At 41.3% G+C, this 13,837-nt stretch overlaps 1 long non-coding RNA gene across 1 annotated transcript in view; it reads right to left on the reverse strand.

The window, feature by feature from the left end:
- Positions 1-2,790: 2,790 nt before the first annotated feature.
- The window catches only part of LOC138297440 (uncharacterized), a 54,158-nt gene continuing 43,111 nt past the window's right edge, over positions 2,791-13,837 (reverse strand). Inside the window, exon 2 of the long non-coding RNA XR_011204108.1 lies at positions 2,791-3,080. This is a non-coding gene — a long non-coding RNA (uncharacterized lncRNA). The remainder of the gene's footprint in view (positions 3,081-13,837) is intronic.

Below are 13,837 nucleotides of genomic sequence, written 5' to 3' on the forward strand. Positions count from 1 at the left end.
CCTATATGTAGTGCACACGTGTAATGGTGTCCCCGCACTCACAAAGTCCGGGGAATTTGCCCTGAACAATGTGGGGGCACCTTGGCTAGTGCCAGGGTGCCCACACACTAAGTGACTTTGCACCTAACCTTCACCAAGTGAGGGTTAGACATATAGGTGACTTATAAGTTACTTATGTGCAGTGTAAAATGGCTGTGAAATAACGTGGACGTTATTTCACTCAGGCTGCAGTAGCAGTCCTGTGTAAGAATTGTCTGAGCTCCCGGTGGGTGGCAAAAGAAATGCTGTAGCCCATAGGGATCTCCTGTAACCCCAATACCCTGGGTACCTAGGTACCATATACTAGGGAATTCTAAGGGTGTTCCAGTGTGCCAATCAGAATTGGTAAAATTAGTCACTAGCCTGCAGTGACAATTTTAAAAGCAGAGAGAGCATAAACACTGAGGTTCTGGTTAGCAGAGCCTCAGTGATACAGTTAGGCACCACACAGGGAACACATATAGGCCACAAACGTATGAGCACCGGGGTCCTGGCTAGCAGGATCCCAGTGACACATATCAAACACACTGACAACATAGGATTTTCACTATGAGCACTGGGCCCTGGCTAGCAGGATCCCAGGGAGACAGTAAAAACACCCTGACATATACTCACAAACAGGCCAAAAGTGGGGGTAACAAGGCTAGAAAGAGGCTACCTTCCTACACTTCAGCCATAAACATCTGGCACAAGTCAAAGTATGCACTATGCAAGAGTAATACGATGCACAGAAACACAGCACGATGAAACAGCTAACTCTCGTGGGGAATGCAACATTAAGTAAAACATGTGAAATAAGAGGAACTAAATGGTTGAAATACATTAACACATTTTATCATTCATTGTTCGCATATCAATTCATGTTTGTGGCATTAATGTTAAGGACATGAAGATAGGGTCAGTTTTACCTCCATGCAGCAGATAACTGCCTTTACTGTAAGCACATACTTCTCTCCTTGCCTCGGATATTTGGATCCATTTCGCAAAGGAGCAAGAACCCTGTTCGTCGTCAGAACAATTTCACAAGGAATAGATACAGCAGCTCCACTTCTAAAGGAGCCAGTGATCTGCAGCCAAGGCCCAGGGTGTCCCATGAGGGAGGTTAGAGGGACAAGGGGTCTCAGTATAATAAAAAAATAACATGATTAGCATTATAACACTTACCAAAGCCAAGGCACTAAATCACACGTGCTTGCATCCACTCCTACTGCGTGATGAATGGGGAAAGGGAGGGGATCTATACCTGTTAATGACAGATGGTTGCCCTCACGCAGGGATGAAGACTCAGACACCCAAAATGATGACACTGAAAGCGTCACTGGCCTACAGTGGATAGTGCCATAGACCACAATGGAAATGAAGGGCTTTAAAGCAGTCAGCCGTGTCATGCATCACAGTGTAGAAAGTTGATTTACCCTCTGACTTCTGTCTCGTGCTTCAAAGCGAGGTGAGACATGCAGCCTGGGACAGACAGCCCAGACTTAAATGCATCAATTTGTTTAAAAATACGATTGTACTGCTAAACAAATAGGTCTATTTCATAATATTAATATGAATGCACAGGAATTTCAAAGGGGCACAGCCCATCAGCTCTAACAGAGAAAACACCCCAGGTGATGTAATGTTATTTAAAGTGATGTGTCTTCAACTCTGCTGAATTTGAGCAACATTGGGGTGTCCTTGATCAATAAGAGGGTTGTTTTAGATCCTGTGTGCAAAAATGGAAAATGTATGTTGCTTTTTAAAACAATAAAATTACACTTCCAAGTCTGCTGTCTGATGGTGCCCTCACTGCAGATAAGAACCACCAGATATGGAGCTTTTCTGCACGATAAACAAGGAAGCTGATCATGATGGCTTTGTAAATGTTGCAGCTTGTTTTGAAGATGGTGCATTCAACAAGTAGGATCAATTGAGTTCCATCAGGAAGGGGGTGATGTTGTCATATTTCTTCATGCCCTGAATGAGAAGTGCTGGGGTGTGAAGGGTGCGTGTAAGAGGTAGAAGTGTGGCTCTGGGAAGCCATGAAGCAGAGCGTTACCACGATCCAAAGGGCTTGAACCGCACTACTCTCCTTCCAGTTTCCTCTTCTCTTCCTTGTTTTCTTGTCTTCCCCCTCAACAATGACAAAGAATCACATCCCAGGTGGTCTCAAGGATCATCACTGTATATCAAAGGATGACAATCTGTATTTTGCATTTACTAAATGATGCCATTTCATACAAATGTTGCACTGTAACAACCATGGAATATGACTCAGTCCATTGTACATAATGTACAAGTTATCATGCTTTACCTTTAAACATATGTATGAGTGATAACACCTCATGTGTCTATAACGCTACGAATACCTGAAACTTAATAAAGCCTTTGGAACAAAAAAACAAAAGAGTGGACTAGATGCACTCTTATAACACTCATCCTTGGAAAGTTCAGCATGAAATCCCTGTAGACTAACAAAAGTGAACATCTTTGTGTTACAGGTTACAGACATATCTTACACAAAAATACGTTTTAAAAATAGATTGCAGCAATATAAACGTGCAATTTAGTAAGCGCAATCGTTAACATTTATAAAAGAAAATTAATTTAAACTGAAAAGCATTTTTCTGAAACATTAAATATTTTCACACGAAAATTGGGTTCAGGAGGAAAAAAGGAAAATACTTGCGAGATAAAGAGCACCAACACCTACGAGGCCCTGCTGTAGCAGAAGAAATGTGCACTGAAGACTAATGACCGAAACAATAAGAGGGTGAACAAGACTTACTTTATGTGAAAAATAATTTAGGAGTTTAAAAAATACACAACATAGCTAATCCTAAAAAAGTGAAAAATAAATCAGACACGTTTACACAAAAATCTGCATACATTGTTTTATGCTTAAAGCGTACATCTAACATCTCAGAAGTGTAACTATTATTTCAGTTAATTTGCATTGTCAGGTTTCTCCTCTCCCAAACGAGGAATAAATCGTCCGAAATTAAACCCCAAAGCTTCACTTGTTGCACTGCTGACAAGCCCACGCTTCACAAACGGTCCTAATGGATAAAGATACGGAGATAAAGTTACTTGAGTTATACTACTGGCGCGCACTCAGTCAAAACTAGTAACAATGTTATCTAATCTTTGCTTGAGGTCAATTGTTGGAATCTATGAGGCCTGCATCCCGGGTATCATAACTTCTCCTGATTAATTATACCGTGCCCAGTTAAGGAGACAGGAATGCCCCTACAGAGTGTGGTGCTCCGCATTTCTCCTTCATCTACAATCCAATATTTGTACTATATTTTAGTCAACGTATTTGATGTAAGGCTTGCGGCTTGCTTAGTGCTAAAGAGGAGCATAGAACTTAAAAAAAATACTTTTAGCTGCGGTATTTCAAACATAAATCAATCACCATTCTACTATGTTAGACACGATGGTGTGAGTTGTCCAGCTGGGGGCAGGATGCAGAAATCAAGTTGCCATGCGTTAGTACAGTATACCCAAGCATAAACGTACACTTTTCTTTCTTGTATACTGTATTACACTATAAATATTTACAGTCAGAGGCAGATCCAAAACCGTGTTAGATCCCACTTTTGGCGGGGCCTAAAACTTCCACATTGTACTTGAGCAATTAGCTGACTCAGCGAAACTAACAATTAGTTTTCTTTGGCTTTTAATTTGTCAATTTCTGCAGAGTAATCACAACCGCAGGGTAATTAATTACGACGTTCTGATTGCTACAACACGATCAAACATTTGCTTTAAGTGCTAAGGAAGCCATGTGTTCCATACACTGCTTTCCTTTTCCACTGAAGGCAATACATGCACAGTAAACAACAAAACATCAAAGAGAGTGGAGTCCCAAAACGACTTATTAACCAGGAGTCCCTTGTTTTTTTTTTTTTTAGAGACCATCATTAATGGCATGCTTCATCATCGGATCAGCACTCGAGAAACCTGGTGGGACTGAGTGGGCTTAACTCCCCTGGTGAGGGATCACTTTCTAAGTGTAATTATCAGTGAGATCTGCGTGTATAAATTTACCTCAAATAACCCATATGATTTATTCTTTTTTGAAAATTTGTGTAAGGTTAAAAACAAAAAGGGATTTTAGATAGGGGCAAGTCAATCACTGACTGAAACCTTTGATTTTTTGTTCAATGCTTGAAGTTGAGTGGTTACACCCCTAATACTTCTATTCCTCTCCTTTTGATTATTAACAATACATGCACAGTGCCTAGAAAAGAGAAATCCTAGGTTTGCTATAGAAGTGCTCCGGCATGGAATTGTTACTATGTGCCAACAAAGATAACTAAGGCTTAAAGAATATAGATGAAGCTACTTACATAGTTAAAGCAGAGTTCAGGACCCAGAGTTTATTTCCTCCTTTGATTTTGTAATACGTATGGAAACGGATTAAATGTCACACCTAAGCCAGCACTCATATACATCAACTCAAAAGGAATACCACCGCTGCTGCTGGTGCTGGTGCTGTATTTTTAACTACATTACTACGACCTTCACCAAGTCCAGCTATAATGCTTGTGTAAGGTGGTAGGGGCAGTGCCTGAGTGGGCAGAGTTAAATCCAAGGAGACTGGAATGTAAGCCAAGCCCACTGCCTGGGCTGGCTACCTGCTCTTTCTAGCCTTACCCATGATCCTTCATATCTCTCAATGCGTGCTATTATCTAAATATGCTTTTGCTGTTTTGCTGCTGCAAATTTTTTAACCCTATTACTTTGTCTTTCAAACAAATTACACTATGAATCTTTGTGTGAGATGGGGGAAGCAGTTTCTAAACAGGTGGGGTCAGTAACAGTGAGTCAAGGGGCGGCTGGTAACCTTAAAAAGTGTTGGGGCGAGTGAAGTGCCCCACCACTTACCAAAAAACAAAATAAAACAGCCCCTCCCTCCAAAAGCCCTTAATAAACACTCCCTCCCTCAAAAGCCCAAAATAGAATACCCCCCCCCTCCAAAAGCCCATAATAAAACAACCCTTCCTACAAAACCCCAAAATAAAACTATTTTTTAATAAAATTAAAAGGTACTTACCCACTGCAGCACTTTCTCCTCTGTGTTCTGCAAACTGCAGTGTGCTGCGGAGCTACCCTAACCAATCCAGACACTGCTCTCAAGCTATTAACCGGCATGAGAGAAGTGCCTGGATCGGATGGAGCAGCCTAGCTGGACGCTCCTTCAGCCCCTGGAGGTCTGTGCTTTCTCTCCAGCCAGCTGTCTAAGACAGCTCAGGATGGAGAGCTTCAAAGAGCGCATATGAGGCTGGCTGTCACAAGACAACCAGCCAAACTGACATGCACACTTTGGAGCATCCAGCCAGGCACTGCTTCTGTCCTGTATGCTGCCAACTGGCAGAAGAGGACATAACCCACATGTCTTTTGCCTCAGGAGCACTGCAGGGCACACATTGGGAACAAAAAAAAATGGCAATGAAATCATTTCATTGCTAGTTTATGTTTTTCACTCGTGGCAGTGAGCTATGCTTCCCTGCCCTCGTGGAGAAACTGCAGCTGAGTGAGTCTGGTCCATAAACCTCAAAGTGGGCTGCTCCAGCTCCTCCTATGGTTGTATTGTATTGTAATAGTATTTATATAGCGCTTACTACCCCTGACGAGGCGTTGAAGCGGTTTTCGGCGAGTAGCACGCTACTCCGGAACTCAACAAGAATTAGTGATGGATTAGTATCGGGAAATATGAGTACAGTTTTAGTATTTTTATGAGTTAATTTGAGCCATGAATATGAGAGTTTGTTAGTTAGATTGACAGGAGTAATGGAGGGGTGGAGGAGGAAAGAAATCCAGAAGTGTTAATTTAGAGTATGTCCCTCATTTACTCATCCCAACGGCTTGGGATGAGTAAAGGGGGATGGAGGAGGGAAGAGTCTGTGGAAGGGTTAGGGAGATCATAGTAGCAGGGTGAAATAAATGAGGGTGAATTTAGTAGGGTTGTTTGGGAGGTCATGTAGTAGAGTGAGGTTTTGTGAGTTAGATGTGGAAAAGGAGGGAAGAGCTTAGGCAGAGTTAATTAGGAGATGAAAGCAGTAGAAGGGACTTGGGATGAGTCAGAGTGGGGATGGAGGATAGATTGATAGAGACATGACATACGATGGTCAGTAGATAAGTGTGATAAGATGAGAGCAGGGATCCTTAGATATCTAGTATAACAACCCACCCAGGTGCCATGCAATGACCCACGAACATGCCAAGCACAGAAACAACATACACATATACATACATATATACATACATATACACATATATATATATATACACACACACACACAAGCACATATATATGTACATACAATACATAATTAGGACCATGGGTAAATATACTTAGTCAAACAGGTTTAAAGAGTGTGTGTGTATTTTATTGTTATGACATAGTAGCGATACATATTTTCTAAAGAACTATACATAACTAGAAATATACACAATCAGAAAAAATATTTATCAACATAGGCATATGCAGTCAATAGTTGTATGAATATGGTGGTTGTGAAGGAAAGAGCCAACTCTTGAGTAGTTTTCTGAAGACAAGAAAGTTATCTGTGGCTCTTATAGTTGGGGGTAATGAATTCCATAGTTTGGCTGCTTGAACTGAGAAGGATGTACCACCTATAGTCTTTTTCTTGTATGGTGGTGTTCTAAGGCGGGTTGGCATATGCTCGTCTCTCCCTCTCTGGTGGTGTTGGTTTGGCTGCAGCTATAGCGTTCCCAGAATTCAGAATCAGCGTTTTCTCTGCATTTTTCTTGCTTGCCAGCCCACTTACTGCTTCATCTATGTCTGTAAGCAAGTCTGGAATTACTAGATTATGGCTGTAGTGTTTCGGCTGTATTAGTAGTGGTAGGGCAAATTGGCAGTGGGATGGCCATTATCCTCCATCAGTTTCCCGTGATGGATTGGACTGTAGCTACCGCACCAGAGTTGAACTGCACTGCAAGGTAAAATGATGAAAAGGAAATCTTGGAGAGGAGATCTCAGAGCATTGTAAGAGAGTCCTAGAGCACAACAGAAGTGATGTGTGGGTCTGTGCCTTAGCCCTAGATCAGTATTTAACTGACCGTCACCCTCGAATTTGGATGGAAACCACAGGAAATGCTGCTGGGAGAAGGCCAAGAAAGCTTAGTTCCACCACCCATGAAGTGGGCGATTTTCAATTGAAGCATAATACAGTCTTTGAACCCCTTCACAATCTGCTCCAGGGTGTCCATTCCACAGCCACTGGCGCCTCTACTGAGATCTCAGGGATCCGGGACCAGAGTGTTTTGTGTTCTACCAGGTGTGCTTGGCACCTAGGGTTACCCTCAGTGTGGGGCTACCCAGGGGCCTTTCAGAGTGAACTAATGCCATAGTATTAAGTGTGTTGGCTAAAGGCAGACATCACACCCCTTTGGTGAGAATCGTGGAACTCTACCAGAAAGAAAAGCCAGCTGCCGCCAACAAGCCAGTTGAGCAGTGAGTAAGAGCCGATGAATTTGCTGTAAAACAATTAAAAATGCTGAAGCACTTGTTTTAGCTCTGTGAAGAGCTGTGATGCCTGGAGTAAAAAAAAAAAAAACAATATATAAAACTGCCATTGCCAAAAGAAAAAAAAGAGACTGGGAGGCCAAAACCTAAAAATCCTCTAATGTTTGCCCAGTCAGAGATGGGAGTTCCTGGTGTTATCAGTACCCCCAGTATATCTACTCAAGAACTTTTGTGGAAGGCAGTTATCCCTGTAACACCAGAAGTTATCCAGTTGGTGTCATAGATAAGAGACTTTGTTGGGAAGAACTTTAAGAAAAAATTCACACATTATTCCATATCTAGTCCACCATTAATGCTCGGAAGTAAGAGCAAGGAGTCTGCAACAAATTGAATTTTTAGCTTGGACAGATGTTCACTTTTCTCAAACAGAGAAGCAACCTACTGGCCCGACTAGAGCCTCTGTTATACTCTTCACCCTGAATCAGGTCCTTAAAATTTCCAGGCCAGCGCACAGAAAATGAGGAGTCAATGGGCCTGGGAGAGTCACAGCTTCAGGCTATGTAAGGTTAATTAATAGTATTGTCGTAAGGAACAGTAATATCAGTGACAATTCCAATTCTAAAGATCATTTTGCATTAAAACCAATCCGATCAGCTTTTTTACTCCAACCTGGATACCGCTGCTACCTCTGGGCTTTTTACGCTGGACATTTCACTGCTTATGCAGAAACCCCTACATAGGATTTTTGAATCAATGATTTTTAAATAATGCTGAATTTAAAAAACACTACTAAAGAAAACAAACTGTGCTATTGAAGGGTATATCAGAGGAGTTAAATGTGATAAATGCATGCATGTAATCTCTTAAATATGAGAAGAATAAGTACTGGAAAGAATAAACAGATGCCTAGCATCCAAATGTGGGAAGATGCCAAGAAGTACCCTGAAGCTGTCATGAGCCATGGGTAAAAAAGGGAAATCACTCCGTCAGCAATGTAATTATGCTTCTAAATGTGGTTCCTCTAAGTATAGCCCAAAGGTGACAAACACAGTCAGAGAGTAAAGAAACAGGCCGTTCAAGGTCAAGGAAAGGCAGATCTGTTTGCAAACAAAATAAAAATATATAAGTAATGAGGCTAAGCTTCAATCAGGATCTGAAGTACATGCAGATCCACAAGTTATATATTCTGATATAATAAAGGAAGGGAAGAAAGAGAAGAAGTTGAGACCAGTTCCACACCATGTGACAACTGCTGGTCTAATCCATTTCCGGCCAACTAGCAGTGCCTCATCTCTGCCCAAGAGCGGTGTATCAGATCTCATCCTTTTCTCTCAGTTACATTGGTCGCACACATGCAAAGACAAAGAGAGGTAGAAAATGGTTCGATAGGATTTATTGATCAGCTGCGTCTTAGATAAAATGTCATGAAGTGCAAAAATTAGAATGAAGAAACACGCTAAAAGCAAAATGGTGACAAGAAAAGTGAAACACAGGAAAAGTCCCACCATGTTGTTACTATGCGTATTATAAGTGGTTCCCACCTAAGCACAGCGTGATAAGCCCTAATCTGCCCTTCAGAATTTCCCCCTGGGAAGACATCATCCCTCATACCTGAGCAAGGAAGCCTGTTGTCTAGAGAGTCACAATCCCCATGTAGTCCAGGGAATCGGTCGTCTCAGCAAGCAGCTGTAACAAAGTCAATCAGCATATGGTCATGGTCATCTGGCTGGAATCTCCCTTTATCGTGCATGGGACAGAGAAGTGTTTTTATAATAAAACAGTTTATTTTCTGAGAAAATGCCCCCTTGTAAGGATGTGTATGTTTCTGTGAATGTTGGAGACAAAGTGTACAACTTTGCCGGCAACCCTATCTTGCTGCAGCCTTGAGGAAAGCACAACGTGAAAAAAATGTCTTCCTAAGAAACACAATGCTTTCCTATGCAAAAGAACAACTAGATAAAGAAAATAAAACACCACCACAAATGTGACTAATCCTGAAATAATAAAAATGAAGCGGAATAAAATGTAACTGGGCTAAAGGGCACAAGCGGCAGGGCTAGTTGCTAAAATAACGTGCCTAGAAACTTTACTAAAATGGCTATCCAAGACCATCCACTTGCCGGTTCAAAGGTGGTAAAAAAACAAGCCTAACATAAAAAATATAACAATAATTAAAAAGCTCTTCTCTAAAAACCTATATCCATAAATGTCAATAATGACAAGTAAAAACACATGTAAGCATGTAAAATATTGGAAGAGGTCAATTTAAAATAATAGCAGTGACGCTGATAAAAACAAATTTAAAACGCAATATCATTTTAAAAGTCTCCAATTATTCCAGGGACAATTGAAGCACTTAAAATTTCCACTTCGGCAGGTTGTAAGGTAACCAAGTACTTGCCAAGGAAAACCATAGAGCACTCATGCTCCAAAGCCTGAGCACCAGCTGAGGCAGCCAAATTCCGTGTTGTTCCCAATGTTGAGTTTAGAGCTGCATGATTCATGAAGGGCAACTCAAAGACCGCTTCCTGTAGCAAACGCACCCTCAATGAGCATGTCTGGTAATAAGCCCTCAGCGAGAACATCAACATCAATGAAAGTAAGCGCTGTGTAGAAAGACAAACATTCGAAAAGGCGCCGGGGGCATTGAACACAATCCAAAACCGGCCTGAATGACAGAGAACAGTTGCACTCCAGTTCTTCCAGGAGTGGTGCTACGAAATACTGCAGCATGCGTCTACAACACAGTTGCACTGGTGGAAGCGCTTTCAGTCCTCCTTGCTGTGATGGGACAGCCACTGCGAAGACAAAATAGCAACAGCAAAATGCCACCTATTATACCCAAAGTAAGCGGAAATCACCCGAAAATACTCGATAATATCAAGTGTATGGCCAAAGGTATTAAGTCAGATATAGAGGAGAAGGTGTGAATGAAACAAGAACCAACAGCCTTAAAGAAATGTACAATCCCAGTAGTAATGGACGTATAAAAAATTTGCCCCATGAATTCACAAACATTTCAACAGGACTGCGTTTCTGCAGATGACCTTGGAACTTGAAGTGCATGGTTCTCATTCGCAGATGTCAGTGCCATGTGTGTTTGAAACTTGTCAAAATTCACATTTGAAGTAGCAATGTGAGGCCAAATATCTGCTACTTTAGTCAGTTGTGTAGGAGGAAAAAGCACATTCCCGTAACAGGTGACAATTTGGGAGACCAAAACGATGTAAGCTATTCTGGCCTGCATTCCGCAACAACTCTCACTTTCATGAAGCTCATGGCTTCCAATAGAGAGCAACTGGCAAGCAGGTCTAATCAAGGGTACTAGAACTCCTTTCAGACAGCATGCTAAATTCGCTGCTTAAGCGTTACACGCCCCGTGCAAAGACAGCGGCTTACAAACCACTAAATGGTTCACAGAAGTCTTGCATTCACTGCCGCTAAGAAAGACCGCTTTCAAGCCATTAAAGCATTCATGTGAAAAGGGAAGCTCCCACACCTCATGGATGTAGCTATCTCCTAGCCTTTCAAAGCTGCCTACTGGAATAGGTTTCAAGCAGGAAGTGAATTAAAGTGTTGAAATAGATTAATAACCCAGTGTATTAACCATTTAGCAGATGGTATTTCAGCCACAGTAAAAGTCAACTTTTCTAATTTGTCGATGTTTAGCATAACATAGGTCGCTTCCTTCTTAGCCATTATTTGTTGCTGTAGCTTTGAATTAAATGTTGAAAATATATCCCTCTCGCTAACGTGTTGCTTAGGAATGCAACCTGATTTCAGCGTTTGTAGTGTCCAACCCAACTGCATAATGGACCTTAGCTGGCTCTTTCCATGTTGTAAAATGACACTGTTTTTTTTTCAATAGACATTGTACAAAGTGACAATGTTACTTCAAGTGTATATGCCGTCGGGCAAGGTTTTAACTCCATTATCTACAACGGCTAATGCTTTCTGTAAATTTTCCTGATCTATTTGCCTGAACTGGGCAGCAGCTTCTTGTTGGGAAAGTTTCCAAATTTCATTACAAACAGCAGATAAGAAGCGCTTTTTACGTTGTCTTCCAGGGCTTAACAGGAAATCCTGCAAATCTGTGTTGTTAAACAGGAGACTGAGGTGTTCCTTAAAAGCATCTAGTGAGGAACTTTTTAACCACTGCTGGCATAATTTCTCTACACTCTATGTTCTTACTATACTCGACACTTAGCGAGGGTCTGGCCTATTTGTTCTTAAAACCTCTGTAGAGTTTACAAAATGTGCATGACAACCATTTGGGTCTACCGGCCATGATGTTAGATGTTCCATTTTGGACCCACTCATCATGCTGATCTTCAGTTGCATTAATGTATTTTTGCCATTTGTAAAATCTAGCAGGAATACTGGGCGCATGCAAGTCCTTCATTTTGGCCAAGCCTAAACATATGAACAGGTACAGGCATGCTCTAAAGCTTCCTTTCCCCTTATTTGCTAAATTTTAGTTCCCCATACACTTTTTAAGTCAATTGACTTCAGCCAATATTCATAGCCTTCCATAGCCAACGAGGAAACAAAGGAATCAGAATACATTTATTTGGTATCAGTTAATAAGATAAGTTGCATTTCCATCACTGGCAATTTATAATAATACGACTCAGCATTTTTAACATTGTTACCAGAAAAATATGCAAACTTTTCAGAACATGTTTTGAAACTCCCCACTGGCGGAGTTGGAGAATCTTCTCATTGTGTGCAATTCAAAATAGTCTTTGGGGTACTTACTCTGTGACTGTAATCATGTCCTTAATAATTATAACAAAACATATCTCCATAATTTTCTTTTGATTGATAAACATCTTCACTTTCAAATACAGTAAAATATTCGAATTCAGATAGCACAGAATCAACTGTTTTTACTTCCCAATCATCAGAAACAATTCCAGGTGTTATAACATCATTCACTGACAGTTTAAATATATTTGAATAACCTCCGTCGGGCCGTATATATCAAAGGGCACTTTATACCCAAACAATCCCTTCAGGAATTAGTATGGCTAAAATGTTCACTAGGGACAAGTCTGTGCGGATCTTATTGAAGGAAAAATGTGGTTTTAGGACCTCTTCCACCAGTTCAACAATAGAGCGTCCAGGAGAGTAATGACCATGTTTTAACAAGAACAAGACAATGACAAACTCAATCCAAGGATGGAAGGCATGTAGAGTTGATAGTAGCCACAGATAGTTCCATGGAAGAATGAAATAGTTAATTTTGAGGCAAATTATTAGCTTATATGCTCTTGACAGTCTTGTTGCAGAAAAGGCAGATGAGTCAGTCAAAGTGTCATTGACGTCAGCAAAGTATCCAGAAGCCGTTTATGCAAAAACTGGAGCCGTGTTTGGATGGAGAGAGCTGGCAGAAGACTCCCTCGGTGGTTCATAGTAGATTATTTCATCCGTTTATGTAGAATTTGAGAAGAATTGCTCAACATTGTTGATGTTACTTGTTGCAGAAGAAGTTAGTGAGACTAATGAAAGATCATTTTTAATCCTCCCTGAGCTGGGAGAGGTGTCAGCATTGCTGCTTAAAACCTGTAGAGGAACATCCTGGTCTGTATTAAGAGGGATTCGGGCAATACCCAGGAGTCCTCTAGGTCTGCTGTGCTGCTTGACATTTCGATGGAGACAAAGCGATTTTCTTTACACCAGGCGGTGGTGGTAGAATGAGAGTTCTGGTACTGTGTATTGCCAGAACTGGAACTGGTGCACAATAGTAAGGACCAAACTCCATTTTCACAGCATTTTTTCACGCGCTAGATCCACAACTTTAGGAATCCAGCTGTTAGGTGTTATTGGTGCATCCCCTATTCCCAAGGAGGCAGCACTGGCAGATGCCTTGTCATCACGGAACTGTTTCAAGTTCTGCAAAATAGTGACAGGTTCATTTATATCAAAAGGTGCATCAGGACCGTCAAGAACTGGAATATACATTTGTGTTACGAACAGGCATTCATATGAGGTACGCCCCCGGGACCTTGTGGGCAGATTATTAAGTGCTCTCTGGACTCCATACAGGTGATTAAGCCAACAACAACCCGTGCCTAGTACTCTGGCTGTTCAAGATTGCTTCAAATCCTGATTTGTTTGTTTCACAACCCTATTTCCCTCGGGATGAAATGGAGATGAATAATACAGTTGGACCCCTAACTAAGCCAATGGTGTCCCTGAATGCCCTTGAGGTGAAAGAAAGGCTCTGGTCGGAGTGGAACAACGCAACTGCATGTGCCAATAAAGACTTGCAAATCTTTAATAACAATTTGAGTGTCAGCCGAGCGTTGTGGCCAT

The sequence above is a fragment of the Pleurodeles waltl genome, chromosome 1_2 (genome assembly GCF_031143425.1).
Source record: "Pleurodeles waltl isolate 20211129_DDA chromosome 1_2, aPleWal1.hap1.20221129, whole genome shotgun sequence".
NCBI classification, from domain to species: domain Eukaryota; kingdom Metazoa; phylum Chordata; class Amphibia; order Caudata; family Salamandridae; genus Pleurodeles; species Pleurodeles waltl.